Raw genomic sequence first — 13,742 nt, forward strand, 5'->3', positions numbered from 1 at the left:
GTCGACTTGTAGGTGTTGTACAATCTAATCGATTCGGCTCCGGGACCCAACCCTTCCTAAGAACCGTAAGACATAACCCAACTCGGTTTCTCCACAACATTAATTGCTTGCAACCTTGTAAACATGTTTGTATGATCAAAACCATGAATCCCCCATGACCCCATGATATCCTAGCACTTTTTAATCGTTTGTTTACATCTTTCCTTTATTTCTTGTTTCACTATATTGCTTGCATTAGTTTAGACACAACTACAAACCCAACCAAATTGTGACACTAGCATAAATTGAGATAGATAGACTTAGAACCCAAAGCACACCGTCCCATGGATCGACCTCGACTTACCGCTAACTAGCAGTTTTTTGAGTATTATAAATGTGTTTGATTGAGAGCCCCAACGACACTCTCATCATCTATTCCAAGGGTGAGTTCTGGCTGTGAAGCCGGAACTGCAAATCATTAATATTAATTGATGAATTTAAGGATTAATTATGGTATTTACTCGGATGAAAGTGATTTAATTCATTAATTACATATGAATGAGTCGTAAAAGCAATAAAACATGGATGAGACGGAATTAAGACGAATTATTTACATGGATGAACAATGGATTAGTGACATGGGTGAATTAAATAGGCTAAATATGATGAATTAATGACGAATATGACAGTAGACAGATGAAAATATATCAAAGATCGAATTCCAGAAACTCAATATGAACGAATTGAATTTCTACAACCCGGATTGATTTTAATGACGAAAACCCGCAAATATTGGATTATAAGGGATTTAAGTCGGATTTAATAACGAATTATATGCGTTAATGAATGATAAATAATATACATGTGAGATAACTATGTTATTGTACCAAAGAATTAAAGAAAACAAACGAAAACGAATAAAGAAGACGAATTACAGAGGACGAAGGAAGAAGAAAAGGAAGCGAGGCTGCGCGGCCTCACGAAGAGGCGCAGCAAAATCTGCGCTCCTTCAAGAGGCGCGGCGATTCTTTGCGTCCTTTCTCGACGGTTTGTCTTCTGGTAATCAGTAAAAAGGTTTTAAACGAGGTTTTACAAATCGGTTTTAATAAGTATTTTCGACATAAATCTTACATTAGTGATACAAAAAGTAAATAACAATAAATAAAGAGAGATTATACACCCTCAGACTTACATGTTTGACTAAACGAGATGGACTAAGTTTACGATTAGTGATGCTCGACTCGAACTATAATGTAAAGAAAGTGCCCTCATAGGAGGAAAACGATTAATTAATTAAGTTGATTGATTGTGGAGTTGGTCAAATTGGTCGGTCATGCAAACGAGGCTGGTACTCAGAAGGATCCGAGCTTACGTGGTCGAATGTTCAAGTACGTAGACGCCAAAAAGTAAGAACACTGGTCTAGAATGCAAAGGAAGAAGAGAAGGGCGGACACTCGCGTGAGAAATATGAGGAGCGAAGGCTCCGTTTTATACTAATCACGTGAAGGAATAGGGCTTTCGGAGAGACTTTGGAAGTGAATCTCGAAAAGATATGAAAAAGATACGAAAAATACGCAGAAAAGGACCTCGGAAGAGGCGCAGCAGTCACTGCGTCCCTTGGAAGAGGCGCAGCACCTGCTGCGTCTGTTCCCAGGTGGTTTCCTCCTGCGAAAGAAAGATTTCCGTGTTTAAATTATAGAATAACGGGATAATCTTATTTTTCTTAATATTTTGTATGAATATTACGGGAAATTGTTTACCAAAGATTAAAAGATTGTGAAAGATTTATAAAATATGGAATAGAAATATCCAGAACATTCCAGAACATTCGGACTCGGGATTTAACGGTTATTAGAAAATGAAGACGAATTTAGGCCCGGACTCCAAATGTACGCTAATTACTGTCAAAATGACCGTATCGGCGCGTAGATGACAACTAAGAGGTAGGCATCAGTGTTTGAGCAATCACTTGACGATAAACTTACGAACTGTCACAAATCATTCCGCGTACCAAACAAGCGTCCCAATCATCACCGGGTGGTTTGCGGGAGGTGCAGAAATGAGGTATCTACAGAGCCCCCACTTTGACTGAGGCTTGGACAAGGCGAAAGTCAAAGTATAGCCATCAGGTCAATCGAAGATTACAACCTGACGACTATGGCGACGCGAGGCGGCTCAAGGGGTCTGAGCCAAGGACCTGTCGTCGGGAACATTTTAGAGTCTGTCGACTATCGGGGAGGGTCGTTTAAAGTCCATTAGACTACGTAAGGAGGCTCGTCAGCCATAAGAAGAGACCATACCTGAGATACCCCTGGGTGATACGAGACTGAAGACGCTTCGGCAAAACTTCTTAGTCTGAAGATAACTTGGTGTCTGAAGGCATTAGGGGTCACAGGGATTCTGAAGAAACTTCTTAACACTTCTGAAGGCTAACTTTGAAGGCTATCTCTCACTAAAGGAAAGGCTGAAGGATGGATTACCCCAAGGGACTCAAAAGGGGTCGTCTGAAGGATTTACGGTAAATTTCTGAAAGATCTGAAGGATTTATCTTGGAAAGGGTTACCTAAAGGATATGAAGGTTCGCCTGAGGAATAAAAACGATGATTTTGGGAAAGACAGCAGGACACAGTCTGGAACCGCTGGGTGAAATCTGTTTGTGTTCACCTTCAAACAAACTTCGGAAGAATTCGGGGTCGATGTTGATCTCCATGTCTCGAGAGGAAGTGACTGTCGGTCGTGAACTCTCGTTGGGGAACTTAATCGGGAACTGATCTCCATGTCTCGAGAGGGAAAGTCTATCCGCTTACTCTCGCTGGGGAAACTTAATAAAGGCGTGTCGAAACACCTGTCAAAGAAGGAATGCTCGTTGTGACAAGCAAGGTCTTGGGAGCGATAAATAATGTATAATAGTCTGCAGTTGGCTTGGAAATGCGGGTCTGAACGAAGAATCATCGTCAAACGGAGCAAAAAAGATAAAATGGCATCGGGGAAGAGGCGCACCAAAGATGGGCCCACAAATAACGAACTCATAACGAATTTTTTGAAAACTCGTATGGAGGGAACCTCAGGAAGAGGCGCAGCACCTGCTGCGTCTTTTCCTGAGTGTGTCTTTTCTGCGTAAAAACGCGATAAACAGAGGGATTCAATTCATTTATTCGAAACAGAAATACCTCAATTTCTCTCTCAAATCTTAACCATTTTTGCCAAAACTTGATCCAAAAGCTTGCATTCATCATGACTAATCGAGGTATGTATATCATTCTTGCTTAAACATCCGCATTTGCTTAATTTGGATCGAAAAAAATTAGGGTTTTCAACCCAATTAATTCGAAAATTTGGGGCTTTTCCCCCAAATGGATTTGCCTTGTAAAATTGGTATTAGAAACGGATAATTGGTAATATAAGGAACATAACCATGTATTTGTTTCGAATTTTTGTTGAATTTTGAGCATTTGAGTGAAATTGAGACGGTTTCACAGCTAAACCGTAAATCGCTTCGAAAATAGCCTTATGATTGCCCATTTGCGATGAAACTTGATATTTGGGAGTCCTTGGATGATGGGTAAACTATCTACCATCTCGGAATTTTGGTTTGTGACGGCTTTTTCAGGACACCTTTCTAGGGCATAATCGCCGTTATAACGAAATGCTGCCGAAATTTCGACTCGAGCCCATGACTAGGCTTCAACTTAGGCTTGACTTGACCCAAATTACCACATGAGTGATCGGGTTTGTGAGAATACGGCCAAAGATGGCGAGAAAAGAGCGATTTCAGGGCTTCCGAAAGCCCGAAAATCCCTTAACCAAGGCTTGTCGTCATGTGACGCGGCCTAATTTTACTTTAACGTTGCAGGTGACGAGGCTTCTACGTCCGGGAGAGCTCCCATGGAGATAGACACTGTTGTTGACCCTTCTCATGTTATCGAGGAGGCTTTGGAGGAGGCTTTCACCGCTGCGGTGATGGCTACCGGTGACGACGTCCAGGAGGAGGAGGCCGTTGAGGAGGATGAGGCCCCGAGGTGGGCCAACGTTAGGCGAGGCGGTCGTTAGCTGAGGGGAGCACCCGCGTGGGCTGAGACCCGGTACAGCAGACACTTGCTTTGGGCTGCGGAGGGTCACCTGTCCTACAGGACGGTGAAGAGCTTGGTAATCTCGAATTCATTACTCATCTTCTTTCCTTTCATTTGTTTCATTTGCTCATAACCTTTCAAATTTCATTCAAAACTAAAGATAGCTTTGTTTCAAATCACAATAGGAGGCCGGGAACATCAGGTCATTTTCGGGTTACACGACGGCGATGGAGTGTTACGAGAGGCTTTCGGCGGAGGAGCGCGCCATGATCGATCATGGAGCGTTTGGCGCCTTGGTGCAGGCTTGGAGGGATATCGTGAAGAGGAAGCTGCGGGTTAACCTTAGCCTGGTTCGCGCTTTCTTGGACCGATTCTGGGATACGACTTCCACTTTTCACATGCCTTTTGGTGAGGTGGGAGTCACGTTGGAGGACTACGACATGATCTCGGGGCAAGTGTGGGATCGAGGTGTGGAGTGGCGGAGAGCGCCATGAGGGTGGACTCGGCCGAGGCTAGGAGGTTGATCGGGTGGAACTTGTCGCCGAAGGTCACATTCGGTCTGGTTTGGTGCCTAGTTCCTATGTCCGAGACTACTTTGCGGGGAAGACCCCGGCGCGGGTGGTGATTGACGGGAGAGAGATGGCTCCTCCTCCTGTCTGGTGAGCGGAGGGCTCGTTTGTGGCTTTGGTGGTTTTTCTGTCTTGATCTACCTCGGAGACAAGGGAGAGAGGTTGTCGACGAAGCTTCTTCCTTTCCTTTCTGACCTGAGCTCCCTAGGACGTTGGGACTGGGTCACTGCTGGTTTCGCGGTCCTCATCCGCTTCATGAGGGCCATGGTTCGTCCGGAGTTGATGGAGAAGGGGACTTCTCCTGGTGTTGTCGGCCCTGGACTACTGTTGGAGGTATCAACCTTCATTTAGACTAAAAAAATCAATTCTTTTCCTTATCAAATTACAAAAGATCATTTATGACTATCTTGCTTCATAGGCGTGGGTGTACTCCTACTTTCCGAGCCTCTCGCCCAAGAGAACGGAGCCGCTGGAGAAGGCCTATCCCGTCGTGAGGGATTGGGTGATGTGTTGGACGAGGAGCAAGCGTTCCTCTCACGGTGTCTACCGACGGGACGTGAACGCTCTTCAGCTGGACAGCGTCAGTATCTCACTTGTAGTCATTTTGCTTCTTCATTGCTTTTAACAGATCATAAGAATGATTCCTTGTTTGTCTTGTCCAGACGGTGCCCAGGCCTTGGGCGGAGTACGCTGGAGCGCCTCCTTTTGTGGCTGAGGTCCTTCGACCTAGGAGCTCGAGCCGGCTGCTGTTGAGGACGTCGATGGGTCCTGTGTAGTACTTGGGCGAGCGTTTGGCTCGTCAGTGCTCTCGGGATGTCTTGACGGTTCCCATCGATCCTCCTAGGACGATGTTGGGAGCCTCTCGAGGTGAGAGGGAGGCCGATTTGGCTGGCGTTGGTGGTGACGCCCTCCTTCTTCCTGGTGAGGACTACTCGGCGTTCCTCTACGGGAGGTTGGCGTACTGGCCGGTGGTGGTGAGCATCTTACACTTCTTTATTTTGCTGATTTTGAGAATACGATGAAAGATCATCGATTAATGAGAAACATTTGACTTTGCAGGAGGTTGAGGCGGCGGGCATCGAGCCCCCAGAGTACCTCGAGACCCTCGAGTACACTGACGCGACCGGGAGGACGACGATCTCCGAGCTGCGTGACTTTGACGTGGCTGTGACGGATGCTGGTCCGGATGATTGGCAGCATCTGATTCGGAGGGTGAGCCTCTAATTCGCATGGTTTCTTGTGTAAGAACACATTTGATTGAACTTATCCAATTATTGAGAACTTCTTCTTGAAAATGCAGGTCGCGCCGTCTCGGTTTGTGGCGTTATGGAGGCTGACCAACCGGCTGCGAGCTACTGCCATCCAGGCACTTATCGGCGGTCTAGGCCGTCAGGTATGAACCTTACGTCCATTTCTTTTTTGAATTTTGATTTTCCAACTTTATAATTGCTTGAGATGATTGACATGAGCCAATTTTATTGCTTGCAGAGGGATCGTGAGCTGGAGCGAGAGCTGACCCAGTCTCGGGAGGAGACAGCTCGCTTGTTGAGGGAGCTCGAGGTTCGCGATACCGAGGTTGCTTCTCTCAAGGCGAGAGTTGCGGAGCTAGAGGGCGACCGACAGTAGTTTGCTTTGTTGTTGTTTATTTTGCACACTTGTACATTTTTGGAACTATATTTTGGACATTTTGGACTTTGTTTGGGGCTCGAGCCCCCACTTTGTTGTACATTTCCCTTTTTTTGGTTGTATATATGATGGCCTGAGGGCCTTTGCTGCTGGGTTGCGTTGCTTGTACCTGCAGGTTAGCTTTGAACAGGTTTGGTAGATGACGAATTATGCCGTCATGCTGCCGAAATTTACATAGAAATCATGTAGAACATACATTTGTATATACGGCTTAAATTAGCGCAAAACGAATGACTCAAAAGAATGCAACAAATGCAAAAGAAAGTGCCAAAAATGCAACAAATTTGCCGGAAATGACCGGATGGTAGGGAGGGTTACCCCCAAAAAAATGAAAAAAATAAAAATCTATAAGTTAGAAATGAAAATGATTAAAAGAAATAAATAAAAATAAAGGAAATAGAAATAAATTACGTATAAAATGAAAATTATTTCCTAAAATGAAAATATACAGGTGTGTTAAAATGACGAAAATGCTGATATTGCCTCGAAATGCGTGTCCGCGGATTTAGGAAGCACGAAATATGGCAATTTTCACGTATTTACCAAAATAATAACCCGTAGGAATAGGAAATTATTCGCCGAGGAATTTAAGAACGATCCAACGCGGAAAATCACAGAAACCTTGCTGAGGAAGAGGCGCAGCATGAGCTGCGTCCCTTTGAAGAGGCGCAGCAGGTGTTGCGCCTGTTTCCAGGCGTGTCTGTTCTGGCAGATTTTAGGAAAACGGATTTTAGTATAAATAGAGACGTCGATAGAGCTTTTAATCACACAATTCTTCCGTCGCTTCTTCGTCTTATTACATAAAATTCTCAAAATCATCACTCATCATGAATACTTTGGAGATTCGCCTAAAAGAGTGGACCAACGAGTTTTCCAACATGGAGAAACACGATATGGGCGCTTATAATCTTGGATCTTTGTTGAGTTTGAAGCTTATCAAGGTTGTCAAACCGTTCTTAGACGCTTGTCTTGATTATTGGGACACGAATTATCATGTTTTTGCTTTCCCTGGAGGTGACATTTCCCCATTCCCTGAAGAAATTGCTGCGATCGGTGGGTGGGACCCAAAACACTTGCCTGCTATTCCTTCTACTTCACAAGGGTATAAGAACAAATTCAGATACTTTCTTTGGTTGACAAGGCTTGAGGTGGACCGTTTAGTGACCTCAAAAGGAGTGCGAATGTTGGACTTCATTGACCGATTCATTAACAGGGCCGACCGCACCATTTCTTATGTTGCTAGGCGAAGGGCATTCGGATTTTGCTTGTTGCATGTGTATGTCCTTCAAGGGCATGTTGATGAAGACTTGAGAGGTGATCCTCGTCTCCTGGGCCTAGTTGAGCAAATGGAGCTGCGCAGGAGCCCAGCTTGTTTATATTTAGGAGAGATCCTATTGGGCTTGGATAATAGGAAAGCCAATCGCGACCTACCGTACTTGGGGAGTCCCATTATTCTGCAGGTAAAAGAACACATTTCTTTTTTTCCTTCTTTTTTTTCTTTCTTTTCTCTTTTTTTTTTTGTCTTCTTTTTTTTTTTCGTTTTTTTTGTTTTTTGTTTTCTTCGTTTTTTTGTTTTTTGTTTTCTCTTTTTTTTGTTTGTTTTGTTCTAATACCCGCTTTTGGTAGGTGTGGCTTATGGAGCGTCTTCGATTGATCGAGCCCCCAGTTCATGTTCCTTCTTATCATGCTCGTTCGATTGTTATGAGGACCAGGCTATACATGGTGGACTTCACTCGGGTTTGCAATTATTGGGAGAATAAACTGAAGAGTGATGACGGCCCTTTGATTAGGTGGATTGTACCACGGTTGCACCTCAAATCTGTCACTGGAGCATCTTCCTTGGATCTTACCCGATCTGTGCGTATTCCTGGCTTGGAGTTCATGGTATGCATCTTCCCAGAGAGGTTGATGAGACAAGTTGGAATGAAGCAGATGATCCCGAAGCTCGACATTGTCCCGCAGACTGTCGTGGCGCTTACTACTGATTGTCGAAGGGAGTGGGCTATTAAATGGGCTCAAAGAAATGTATGGTTCTTGAACTCTTCTGCTAATGCTTTATGGGTGTCGGACACTTATCTGCGATGGAGGAAAGCTACTACTCCGGAAGAGCGCGAGAGATTGAGGAAGCGCGAGCCTGTTGACTACAAGGTGCGCGAGGTGGAAAAGGAGAAAGAGAAGCATCTGACTGAGGGAGAGGAGGAAGCCGGGTTTCGAGTTGTTCATCCTTCGAAGAGACCGAAGACCTCTCCTGTCGTGGAGATGGTGATTGACAAGAATGGTAAGTCTAGGCCTCGAGAAAGACCATTGGTGATTAGGTCCGAAGTGGCGCAAGAGCGTCTGGCTCGAGGTCGTGACAAGAAATATGACAAGAATGACAAGGGCAAAGGGAAGATGGAGGAATAGCCCAAGTCTTTATTATTATTTATTATTATTATTATTGTAATAAGAAGGTGGGGTTTTTAGAATCCTAGCCTATTTTTATTTTTATTATGTAGCGTATTATTATTATTAGAAATGAATGAAATAAAAAAGGTTAATTGGTTATGAAACCGTTGTGATTTTCTATTTATTATTTTTGTCGAAATCCAATGCAATGCAAATGTTCTTCTATTTACATTTTGAAATTAAATGGGTTGTATCCTGTGAAGGATTGCCTACGTATTCATTAAGAAAATGAAATGAAACCCTTGCGCGTAGTTCGAGTAAATGTAAAAGAATAATTGTTCTAAGCAAGAGCTTGTGATGAACGTAGAAAATAAGCATGAGCTTTTTACTTACTCTTAAGGTGCAAATTTAGTTTATTTGATGATATGAGGATGACAAGATGTCAAAAATGCAAGAGCAGAGTGACATTAGCTTATTTCAGCTTGGCCAGGGGCCGTTTATTTAGTGCCACAAGAGCGACACGTGAGGTTACGCGAGGCGCGTTTTTTTTCCTATTCTAGGCATAATACCGCTTTAGTTGGTAAAGGTTTGTCGGGTTGGCAAATTCATTCTCATCTACACTAGTAGAAAAAACACCTATTGCGTCAGGCAATTTACGTCAGTTCTACAAAAACTGACGCAAAAAGTACTTAGTTTTGGCGGGAATCCATTTTTGCCCTATAGTCATACTTTTGCGTCGAGTTCTTATAAGCAATCGACGTATATAATGCGTCGGTTCTCAGCAAAACCGATGTATTTGATCAAATACATCAGTTATGTTACTAAACCGACTTATTTGATATTATGTTTTTGCATCCATTGTACCTAAAGCCGATGCTAATGATATTAATTAAAAAAAAATTACTAAACCCTCATTATTATACACTGAGAACAATAAGACATCCCCACACCAACCACGTCCTTCCCTCGCTTCTCATGGATTCTCCCTAATTCTACTCCGTCACCACCACACGACTGCCTCCCTACACCAATAACTCCCTCCCTCACATCTTCGTCACCACCACACGACTGCACAAAGAAGTCAAGAACAATACGGTAAAGTTATTAAACCAACAGAGTCACTTCTTTCGCAATTGGTTTGATTAGTGCAAAAGGAAAAGTGGCGATGACGATAAAGATGGCCGCATTCCAGTTTCAAGTAAGATCTTCTAATTTGGGATTAATTGTAATTTCTTGCATTATTTTGTGAACATGATAAGAATTGGGGGTTAGGGTTTTGTTTTTTTGTTTTGATTGATTCAATCAAGCTATAGATTTAATACGAAATTTTGTTTTTTTGTTTTGATTGATTCAATCAAGCTATAGATTCAATCTAGACAAGGCTATTGCTTCATCAAAAGAGTGTGATTTCCAGGTTTTTTCTATCAAGTCTTTTATTCGCACTTCGCAAACTATTTTGACCTTCAATTTTATTAGCTTTAGTGTTTGCAGGGTTTGACGAATTAATTTCATACAGATAAAATGGCATCCTTTTCTCCTTAATCATTCTGCCCCTAAAGAGGGTGTGAATAAGAGAGATTTTTAGAGATGAAGTTTGGTTCTCGTTCGAGCAGAGATAATTGCATGAATGACAGATGTACCTCTCTTTAGACTCCAATTTATGAAATATTTTGTATTTGCACAGTTGCGTCTTAGATTTGTGGCGAAATCATATTATTTCTTGAGTTGCAGGTATACATGGGTCTTGGTCTTGAGTACAACATTGATGACCTAACGTAAGAGAATTAGGTGTTGAATTTTGGTTACCTTGATTGACACAATTAAAGGTTAGTATAACATCAATAATGGAACGGAGTGTGTGAGTCGGATTGTGAAGTTTGTTGTTTTGTTTTTGTTTATACTATATTCCGTCTTATTTTGTACGGTGCTGTATGCATCTAGTTCATTATTTGAATGTATTTTTCGTTGTTTCATAATACTAGATTATTATGTATACTAAGCACACTCGTCATCCATAACCACCATTAACATTGTAAAAAATAGTAAGCAAGGTTTCAGATTTTTGTAAATCTGTGAATTTGTCTTTGAGTTATTATTGTTGGATTGTCAAATAGACGCTTATGCATGTGTGCTTTAGAGCTAGGAGCTAGCTGCATCTTGCTTCATACAACATAATCGAAGTATTGTTCATTAAATCAACAACAATGGACCTTTGAATATAACTGAATACTCAAATTAGTTTGTGTGTTTATCAACTCATTGCATTCTGGTGTTGTTCCTATTTGATTTGTTCTGACTCATATTTGTGCAAATGGGGGTGAAGTATTCCTATTTGATTCGCAGGCATCATAGGCAAAATGTTATTTTTCTTTGTGTTTGTACACAAGTCCAGCTAAGAGTTTTCACATTTTTGTCTATATGATGATAAACTAATAGACGACTAGTGAGCCTAAGGGAGTGCTCATCTCCAATGAGACTGTTGTCACTGTTGTATCAGGCATTAATTTCTCATTGAAGAGCATCAATGAAGAGGTATGTTCACTCTCCAAAGTTATCCACCGTAAATATTGTAAAAGCGCTAGATCACTATAAGACGGTCTTACTCAAAACTTCTCTTGTTCTAATTTCCCTGCCTTTTGTAATGATGTGAATTCACAGCCAAGGCAAACTGACAGGTATCTGTCATACCTTCCCCTAGCACATATATTTGATCGAGTAGTCGAGGAATTATTCATCTCAACTGGTGCTTCAATTGGCTATTGGCGCGGGGTAAGCGAAATCTTAACTCAAAAATTTACTTTTTCCTTCCTAAATATTTAGGTTGATCTCACATATGAAACTGTCGCACATAAGACTCGCAGAAACCTTAAAGCCATTATTCATGAAATGTGGAGTTTTCTGTACTTTGATAACTGATTGTTTGTTCAGGATGTTAAGTGTTATCTCAAGACTTTTTAATGTGATGAGGTTTCGTGAATATCTTGAGCCATTTCACTTTATTCCTGCGTTACAAATACATCTCGAGAAGAAAACCCACACTTTAAGGAGTTATCGATACAATTCTAGTACTACTCATCTGTTTAAGCTTCTGATGCTTTGTTGTCTGACTCTCAGGTTTAATGGAAAAGATCAAGTCATGTGGTACCGTGAAACGTACATTATTCAATCTCGCCTACTCCTAGTAAGTAAATCTCTCCTTGCAAATTTATCGTACTGAGATATGCAATTTATGTTCCCCTCACTATATTGTTCCGATACGTATCTTCCCATATCCCCTGTATCCGTGTCAGACAGTCAATGATCATCCAACAAACACTTATGAAGACTAGACATGAGCATAGTGAGCATAAATGACCAAAAGAATCGTTATTATTTTTGTTTTTTAATAATATGTTTTCGAAATATTTATAATATGAAGACTAGGCAGGGGAGTGGGAGTGGGAGTGCAGAGCCCTACAAATAAGAACATTTTTTAGAAGTGATTTTTAGTTCATTTGACTAGCCGGAATAGTTTTAGTGGCTGCTCTGTGGAGTTGTTGCGTACCTTCTATGTGAAGTTGAATAAAGATTAGGCTGCCAGAATGGAAGGTTTACTCCTTTTCACTCTTAGTAGGCTATAAAATGAGTAGAATACTTGTTTACTTCCTATCTTTTTAATTTTACTACTAATAAAAGGCAATCTAGAGGTCAAAGCTTTTAATTTTGCCGTTTTCCGATACTTTTCATTTCTTTTGCAGCTGTCAAAGGAATTCGCCGTGTGATGCGGGGTCAAGACTGTATTTTTGATGTCTAGAGATCATGGCAACATTCTTCTGCCTTTCTTTTGATCAGCCCAACACCTATCACAAATTTGTTTATGTATATTTGATGGCAGGTTTGATATACTAGCACCGTGTCATTGATTTGATTACCTTTGATTAAAATACCTCTCACAAAGAATAAAAAGTAAACAAATGACCGAGAGTAAGGGAGTACTATTTATTTTATTCTATTTGCTCGTCTCTAATGGCATACTTCTCCATATAGCAGCATAGAATTAGGTGGATATTCATTTGGTAAGCGAGCTATCTAATATGCTGTTGATCAGCCTATTGTCAATGTTTTCTTTATATGTGATATCATATTATGGTTTCATATATACGGTCGCTTCATACAAGCTACGCGGTATTTTGTTTTACCGTCTTGTCTGCGATTGTAATCTGCCGGTATTATTGGAGCAGCGATAAAAAAGATTGGCTAACCCTTACTAAAGAGTGACTTAACATTGCAAAAAATTTTAGGACTATGTTGCTCCTACACTATAATTTTGTATACTGTTGCCATTGTTTTACTTCAACATCCTAACCTTATACGGAATGTGAATGTGGGAACGACAACCTTTGTTTCACTATACATGATACTTTGTGTAAGCAATCATTTATGTTATAACTCATTGTAGCCTCAACATCCTTACCTTCATTGAATGTCGACGGCATAGTCCTTATTTCTTTGTTTTTCGTTCGCTTTTTCTTGCAGCATTGCAACTCTGATAATTAGCTCAAGGGTGTTATCAAATATGTGTTCAGAGAAGTTTTGCGGACACCGAATTTGACTGAAGGAAGCTCTCAACTATGCTTTTGATCATCCCAGAACTTGTCAATCTTTTAGTGGGGTTTGTGGCATCGAGTTTGGATTGATATAGTTTTATGTAAGTTTACTAGATCTTTAGAGAATATTTTGTATAGATTAGCTTAGTAACTAAGACGTTTGTGGGATTATTGTACTTTGGATTGTATTTGGAACGTTGTTGGGTTGAATAAAATGTGATGTTGTTTTACATGTGATGTATTAGTGGTTGCTTGGATTTTTTGTTGCAGGTTTTTAAGTTTATATATTCGGATTGTGAGTTTTATGTAATTTCTGCAACAAATTTTTATATATAAAAAAAAGCATTAATAAATTGTGTCGGTTCTGGAAAGAAATGATGCAAATGAGAAAAATGAATTGGCCCTAAAACAAAATATCAATTGCATCAGTTATGATAACAAATGACGCAAAAACTAAAGAAAATACA

General features: G+C 41.1%; 1 long non-coding RNA gene across 2 annotated transcripts; it reads left to right on the forward strand.

Moving 5' to 3' along the window:
- Positions 1 to 9,591: 9,591 nt before the first annotated feature.
- Positions 9,592 to 13,505, forward strand: LOC141652233 (uncharacterized). 2 transcript variants are annotated; one of them, XR_012547059.1, is made up of 9 exons: positions 9,592 to 9,887; positions 10,049 to 10,103; positions 10,206 to 10,325; positions 10,421 to 10,515; positions 11,013 to 11,221; positions 11,348 to 11,458; positions 11,804 to 11,870; positions 12,427 to 12,490; positions 13,205 to 13,505. It is a non-coding gene; the product is annotated as an uncharacterized LOC141652233 (long non-coding RNA). The 2 variants fall into 2 exon arrangements; XR_012547060.1 differs by lacking the exon at positions 13,205 to 13,505 and having other exon boundaries at positions 12,427 to 12,514.
- Positions 13,506 to 13,742: the final 237 nt, after the last annotated feature.

This window comes from Silene latifolia, chromosome 4, assembly GCF_048544455.1.
Source record: "Silene latifolia isolate original U9 population chromosome 4, ASM4854445v1, whole genome shotgun sequence".
In the NCBI taxonomy this organism is placed as follows: Eukaryota; Viridiplantae; Streptophyta; class Magnoliopsida; order Caryophyllales; family Caryophyllaceae; genus Silene; species Silene latifolia.